Source organism: Diceros bicornis, chromosome 31 (assembly GCF_020826845.1).
Source record: "Diceros bicornis minor isolate mBicDic1 chromosome 31, mDicBic1.mat.cur, whole genome shotgun sequence".
Lineage (NCBI taxonomy): Eukaryota > Metazoa > Chordata > Mammalia > Perissodactyla > Rhinocerotidae > Diceros > Diceros bicornis.
In genome coordinates, this window is record NC_080770.1 from 8617248 (window position 1) to 8625302 (window position 8055).

Here is an 8055-nt window from a genome sequence, read left to right on the forward strand (position 1 = left end):
TTTACAAATTCACTCTTGATCGCACTCCGTCTTCAAATGCCATCTTATTTCTCTCCTTCCTCTTCCAGCAAACCCCCCCGAAGCCCCTCTGAAGAGCGGTCTCTACCCTCTTTCCACTCTCGCTCCCACTCTCATAAACCCACTCCAGGCCACCTTGCAAGCGAAACCGTCTTGTCAAGGTCGCCTCCACCCCACATTAGCAAGCAGATTGTCAGCCCTGTGTCCTTCACCACCAGCCACACCTGACACAGGCACTCACTCTCCCGTCCTGAAACACCCCTTCCGCTGGGCTCCAGGTCGCCTCACCTGTTTTCCTCGTCTCTCACCGGCTGCGCCTTCCCTGTCTCCTTCCTCAGCCTCCAGCATCTGCCATGGGTGTGCCTGGCGCTCCTTGTACCTTGTGGTTTAAGTGTCACCATTGCTGATGACATCCAAGCTTACCCCTCAGCCCAGGCCTCACTCTGCTGCCCTGACTCACAGCTGCCTGCCAGTTCCACGTCTCCACTGGGATGTCAAACATGTCACAGTCATCATGTCAAACCGAGCGCCTCTGCCACCATCCTCCCCCTCATTTATTGACAGATCCATCCTCTGGTTGCTCAGGCCAAACACCTTGGCTCCGCAAATGGCCAACAAGCACATGAAAATATGCTCAAACATCCTTAGTCATCAGGGAAATGCAAATCACAGCCAGAATGAGATGCCACTTCACACCCGCTAGGGTGGCTATAATTTAAATGAAAAACAGACAATAGGGGCCGGCCCGGTGGCGCAAGCGGTTAAGTGCGCGCACTCCGCTGCGGCGGCCCGGGGTTCGCTGGTTCGGATCCCGGGCGCACACCGACGCACTGCTTGGTAAGCCATGCTGTGGTGGCGTCCCATATAAAGAGGAGGAAGATAGGCACCGATGTTAGCCCAGGGCCGTCTTCCTCAGCAAAAAAGGAGGAGGATTGGCGGATGTTAGCTCAGGGCTGATCTCCTCACACACACAAAAAATAAATAAATAAAAATCAATTAAGAAAAACAGACAATAACAAGTGTTGGCAAGGCTGTGGAGAAAGTGGAGCCCTCCCACACTGCTGATGGGAATGGCAAATGGTCCGGCCACTGTGGAAAACAGATTGGCAGTTCCTCAAAAAGTTAAACACAGAATTACCGTGCAACCCAGCAATTTCACTCCTAGGTATATACCCAAAAGAATTGAAAACAGGTGTTTAAACAAAAACTTGTACATAGCAAAACTATTCACAACAGCCAAAAGGTGGAAGCAACCCAAATGTCCATCAACAGATGAATGGATGAACGAAATGTGGTCCATCCACACAATGGAATATTATTCAGCCTTAAAAAGGAAGGAAATTCTGACACATGCTACAACATGGATGAAACTTGAAGACAGTATGCTAAGTGAAATAAACCAGACACAAAAGACAACATATTGATTCCGTTTATATGAAACATCCAGAATCATAGAGACAGAAAGTAGATTAACGGTTGTCAGGGGCGGAGGCGAGAGAGAATGGGGAGTGATTGCTTAATGCATACAGGGTTTTCCTTTTGGGGTGATGAAAATGTTTTGAAACTAGATAAATCTAGATGATGATTGCACAATATCATGAATGTACTGAAGGCCATTGAGTTGTATACTTTAAAACGGTTAATTTTATATTATGTGAATTTTGCCTCATAAACAAACAAACCCCCTCTCCTCACCCTTCACCCCGCATCCAACCAGTCAGCCAATCCCATCAGCTCTGCTGTGAAGATCTGTCGTTTGCACCCCCTCGCTGTCACTACCCAAGTCCTGGTCACCATCACCTCTCACCAGAGGACTGCAGGATCCTCCTAACGGGTCCCCAGGCTTCCAGCCTTGCACGGCTTCGTCCTGTGCTCCTTCCAGGGAGATCCTGTTAAAACACAAGGCAGATCACGTCCTGCCTCTGCTCTAAACCCTCCAAGGGCTGGCATTACCCTCAGAGTCAAAGCCAAAGTCTGTGCCAGGGTGTCCAAGGCAAATGTGGCTTCCTGTCCCCTTCCCACCTCATCTCCGCTACTCTCCAGCCGCTCGGCTGCCGGCCGCCCCTCCAGCCCGCTGGGTACCTGCTCCCCGCTCCCTGCAGCTGCTCTGGTCCCTACCCGGAAGCTCCTCCTGATCCCTGCATGGCTCACCCCTCATCCCTTCACGCCCCCAGGCCTTCCTCGAAGTCCCTTCCTAAAATTTCAGCCCCGTGCACAGCACCCTGACCACATTCCCTCGTGTAGTTTATCTCTGTCACTCACTACTGTCCCCCTACTATACAGTTTACCTCTTCACTTTGTATGCAGTCTGTCTCCTCCACTAAAATATAAGCCCCATGAGGGCTGGATTTTCCCTTTATGTCCCATATCTTCGACACATGGACAGTGCCCCGCGTAGAGAGCACACCCAATAAATAGTTGTCAAATGAAGGAATGGGCTCAAATTCATCGAAGCCCAGATATTTGTACTTGTTTTGCACAGGTGTGTGTGTGTCAAACGGTTGCCCAGGGGAGGTAGGAAGCCAAGATGGCAAAGACCGCTGGGAAGATTTGCCACCAAGGAGGTGACCGTATAAAAGGGACTGCATTGGATTGGAATGTGCCCTACAGGGTGTTACTCAAAAGCAAGTAACTCAGACTCAGGGAATATTCCATGCCAGTCACGTCTGCTCACAGCGTCTGCCTTGAAGGCAGTTGAAGTTCTCACCTGCCATCATCCAAGGTAGGCAGAGCCCAGGCGAGGAGGGGAGGGGCTTCACCTGGGGGAGGCCACGAAGAGTGGTGGGACCTCCTGCGGGGCAGGACTCTGCCACAGCCCTGAGAATGAGCCTCCTTAAATTTCCTGCCCTGGGCACCTCACTTGCCTCACCCTAGCCCCAGCCCTACGGCTACAGCCTCCTTTTGGCCAGTTCCCAGGGGCACTGTACCTGAGAACCAAGCTCAGGGGTCAATTTCATTTGAGAACCACAGCACGACTCCCCGTAAAGTCTTTGTGGACAGATATCTCGTGGCGGCAGCTTGAGAAGACTCGAATTGCTTGGACAGCTGGTCTTCCACGCTCCCGCCCCCCTATAGCCCCGCCGAGCCCACAGAGGTTGGGGCACGCGTGGAGCGCGGAGAGCTGATCCTGAGATCTGCCAGTCCCAGCACGTGGGCTGCAGATGTCTCATATCCAACTCAGTGGTCAGAGAGCAGCAGCATCTGGCCCCATCCCACCTCATTCCAGAAAGGATCTGAGATGGCTTGATGTGGATGTATAAAATACAGCAAGAGAACATAAACTAGAAAAGGGTGTAAAAGAAGAAATAAAATAAATGGAAACCACATGGACTGAGCCACAGGATGGGGGAGGCAGCGTGTAGGAACAGAGAGGGGCCAGACCAGAGAACCAGCCTGGAGGCAAGGGAGGCTTCCCCGAGGAGGTGGTGCCCCAGCAGACTCTTAAAGGGTCAGCAGGAATTTAATAGGCCAAGAACCGGAGGAAGGGCCCTCCAGGCTGAAGGACTGGTGCATGCAAAGGAGCAGAGTGATTGAGAGAGAGAGAGCCCAGTGGGTAGGTAGTGGGGAGGAGCGGGTGTTGCCTCAGCCAAAGGTGAGAAGATTCCCATTGCCCTCCCCTCTCACAAAGTCTTGGGGGACTCCCTTTGGCTTGGCTTCCCAGCCCCTCATTCCCTCTACCCCAGAGAGAAGCAATGACTTATTTATCTGACAGCAAGCTGGGGAGTCTGGCTGCACGGGGCCTCGTTCCCCAGGTCCAGCACCCCTGCATCGAAAGTCCAGGACCTGCTCTCGCCCCTCCTTGGACCTGCCTGATCTCCAGGAGAGCAGTCTGCACCATCTGCCTGTGAACGGGAGCACTCAGTTCAGTGTGGCTGGCAGAGACCCCAGACTGGACAGTGCAGCAGTCTAACACTCCGGAAGCTACCAAGCTTCTATCTATGAGTTGTAACCCTCATGTGGGTCCCTGTGTTGGTTCTCAGGCAGGAGGGGACACTGAGTGATGGCCACCCCGGATCTCTGCCTCTCAGCACAATGACACAGAAGCCCCTTGAGAACCCTCACAGGGGCTGGCACTCGGGGCCCCAGGTACCACATGGAGGGACCAATGTTTCTGGCCACCCACAGGACTTGAGTCAATACAGGATGTGACTGACTTTTATTGCAGTCGCTGCTGCTGTGGAAGGGTGTGCACAGCAGATAAAGTCCGGTGGAACAAGGAAGGATTCAGGAGGGAAAAACCACAGGTGGGGGAAGGGTTTCGTCTTAGGACAAGACTTGTCTGGGAGCTCAGACAATGCAAGCATGGACAGGACCCTGAGCTAAGATGGAGCACAGGCCTGGGTGACTAGCTGACCTCCATGGGCAAAGTTCAATGGAGGGCCAGGCCCTAGGAGGTGATTGGAATAAAGCAGATTTTCACTTTCCTGTTTCTTTTCTCTCTTACTCTTCTAAGACAGCTCAGCAAACCTGGGATTTAAATTGCAAAAGCCCCAGGGGTACGACCATGGCCTATGGCAGGGGCAGGATTTATCCTGAATCTGATGGGCTCCTCACTTGAGTGGGCCCCTTCCAAGGGTCAGGGAGGGGCTCCTAGTGGAGCTAGATTTTGTGGTACCCAAAACTAATTCAGTATGGCAACAGGGGTGTTCTTTAATAAAAGAATGTAGACCTCTGAGTGCAGATTGCTAGGGTTTGGACAGATGGGCCTGGCTGCCTACCTTTTGCTCTCTGCACCAAAGCCAAGGAGGAACAGGGTTTCAGGCAGTGTATCCTCACCACACGGACTCACGTGGGCTCTGGACTGTTCGTGCATACACCTTGGTCATGGGGGTGGATTTCTGAGACACACACTGGATTCAACCACAGAGCTGGGGGGGTCTTAACAATGAGCAGATCAAAAGGAATGGGGGCCTGTGTCAGGGGTCTCCAGGACCACCCACGGGTTTGATGATTTGCCAGAGGGACTCACAGAACTCAGTAAAGCTACTAAACTCACAGTTATGGTTTATTACAGAAAAAAAGATACAGATTGAGATCAGCGAAGGGAAAAGGTACAGAGGGTGGAGTGGAGGAGAGACCAGTCACGAGCTTCCAGTTCTCCTCCCCCACCGGAGTCGCAGGGGCAGTGTTAAACTCTCCCAGCAACAACGTGTGACAACCGGGGGAGCTCCCCGAGCCTCGGTGTCCAGAGTGGTACTGGGGGTCAGTCTTGATGGCATGTGGCGCCCACATGACTGATCTTAACTACTCAGTCTGCAGCCTCTCTAGAGGTCAGACTGATACAGGGTGGCCAGGGCCCCAGGTGAACAAAAACAGGTGTCCCCCATAAGTCCCATTGCTACATAAACCAGGTGGCGTGGCCAAGGCCTCAGGCGTACAAAGACACTCTCTCGGACAGGACATTCCAAGGGCCCAGAGTTAGCTCCCAGGAGCCGGTCAAGGCCGGTCCTCTCTCTGGCACACGCAGGGTTGGAGCAGCCCAGTTAACCCTTGACCGCACAGGCTCCCTGCTGTATAGGTGAAGTGCACAGAGTTAGATTCCAAAGTGTGAGGCAAAAATCACACGTAATCGGTTACCCTTGAAAATCCTTCTGGAAGATGCCATTTCAGAGCCCTCATCTCTCAGGAAGGCCAGCACAGCCGGCTTCTCTCCAGGGCTGCAGTTGGCTTACACTGAGGCTACACTGGGTGGAAACACGGGTCTGCAACCGTAGACTGGCGCGATGCTGGCCCCAGGAGCTGCATCGCCAGAGGGGCCTCTCGTGCCCACCCTGGGGCTCGTGCCCATCCAGGGGAACTGCCTCTGACAGGACCTCAGCAATACGTAAATTATTCTCTCCCCCTTTTTGCCAAGAACATTTAACACCATTTGCATAAGCTACATGCATATTTGACTCAACTCCCCTCCAGGGAGTGAGTCCTCTTCTTGGGGTGAAGTAAAGAATAGTAATAACATGTTGTGGGTGCTCACTTTGCGCCAGGCACCCTTCTCTGCTTCACATGTATTAGCCCATTTGATTCTTACACTATCCCTCTGAGATAGGGTCATATAGTATATGCATTTACAGATGGGGAAACTGAGAGACAGAGAGGTTAAATAATGTGCCCAGGGTCACACAGCTGGTTGACAGAAGGGGCCGTGGCTTTAACCTAGGCTGTCTGGCTCCAAGGTCTGCCTCTTCACCACTAGCTCCCGCTGCCTCTCAAACGACAAATTAATGGAATTATTATAAGCCCAAAAGCTCAGACGAACATGTAAAAGCTGCTCCTACGGGACTCTGTCATCAGATTCCAGCTGTGTGTACAGACTCAAGGAGAAACGGAATTGGCTCAGAAACAGGTCTTACAGCCAGAACCGGACTGTGAGAAAATGGCAGGAAAATAAAGACAGGCTCCTGGCTGAAGTGGAGGGAGAGGGGATTTCCTTGGGGAAAGGTGGAGAGCTGAGAGGCCAGGGGAGGCGGATGCGAAAGGGAAGGAAGGGACTTTGGCCCTCCACCTGAGTGGAGAGTGTTCTGACAGAGGCGACTGGAAGAGGTGTTTTTTTTTTTATTGTCATTGGATAGGGAAGGGGACGTAGAGATGAGACACCTGAAGACAGCAAGTAGGACGACCTCAAGAGTCAACTGGAGTGGCCCGCCCAGGAGAGTCCAGGGCAGGTGGCCGTGCAGAGGCCCTGTCCTCCTGAAGTGGCAGTGGGGGAGCCTCCTAGACAAGCAGCTGAAGGCCCCACGAGTGGTTACGGAAAACGACAGATTTGAGAGGAAGCCAGGAAGACAGGCACAGAAGAACAGAGCTGACCCTTTACGATTGTTGCAGAGTTTCACAGTGACCCTGTGAGTGCAGGTGGGGAGACAGGCTCTCCCTGAGCCCTGGGACAGTGTGCCTGAGGCTGAGGGTCCGGAGGCAAGCCGGGCAGCAAGGCATGGACATACCAACGGCTCAGACGCTGGACAAAGAGGAGGCATTGGGCTGCGGCGGGGGTGAGAGGCTTGCTGGAACAACAGATACTTCTGGCAAAATCAGACCCTAGTGATTCCATATCTCTCACTGTGGGGAATCCACAAGGCAGAATGTACCGTGTTCCAGGTCTCCATCAGTCAGGGTCCCATCAGCAGACGGAAACCGCATGTTATTTTAACAGAGGACATTTCATATAAAGAATTCCTAACTCGGTGTTGAAGAACTGAAAAGACAAAAAAGAGAACTCCAAGGTTTCAGGGAGTTAGCAGTTCGGGAAGCAGACCCACCCCGAGGCTAAGCAGACAAATACGGTGTTGGAGGATTAAACCCAGAAGCTTGGAGAGAGGCCCAGGGGGCCTGGAAAGCAGACCTCTGAGGAGCAGACACTGCTGGATGTCTCCAGGGAGACATGAAGGAGCTGGTTCTGCCTCCTGGGAAAACCACACGCTGGGTCCAGCGGCTGCTGCCGGAGTGAAGGAATTTTGTGAGAGTCATGCTCCCAGGGACAGGCGGGAGCAAGACCCTCCGTCCTCCTCCAGCCTCGCAGTCACTCTCTCTAACATCTCCTACTGTCAGAGCCCAGCAGGAAGACAGTGGGCAAAGCAGAAACATGGTTCGCAGAATCCCAGCTGGAACATCACAACATAGAACAGTGTGGAAGAGTGGATTTGAAGCTGAAAGACGATAACTTGATTATGCGCAACATCCACTCTTTGCCTACTCAGCACCCGTGTACACCATTCTGCACACATTTGAACTTCTGTTCAATGGCAAAAATAACTCTGTGTTAACCCAACAAGATAAAACGGTCCTTCATGCAAAAATACTCTTGCCTTCTCCCCAAATAAGAAGATGCACAGTCCCAAGAGTCTTTGCATTCATCCTGGGAGGCAAGCCCACTCAGGGTCTCCAGGACATGCTAATTCCTTCTCAAATTCAGTCACCATCCTGCCTGAAAATCCTGCTACCCAAATTGTAAAGTTAACCTCCAGCTTATATAAAATAATATAATAATAAAATCAGGGAAAAGAGGAGAGAGAAGAAAGAAAACACTCATTACAGAGCAGGAGCCCA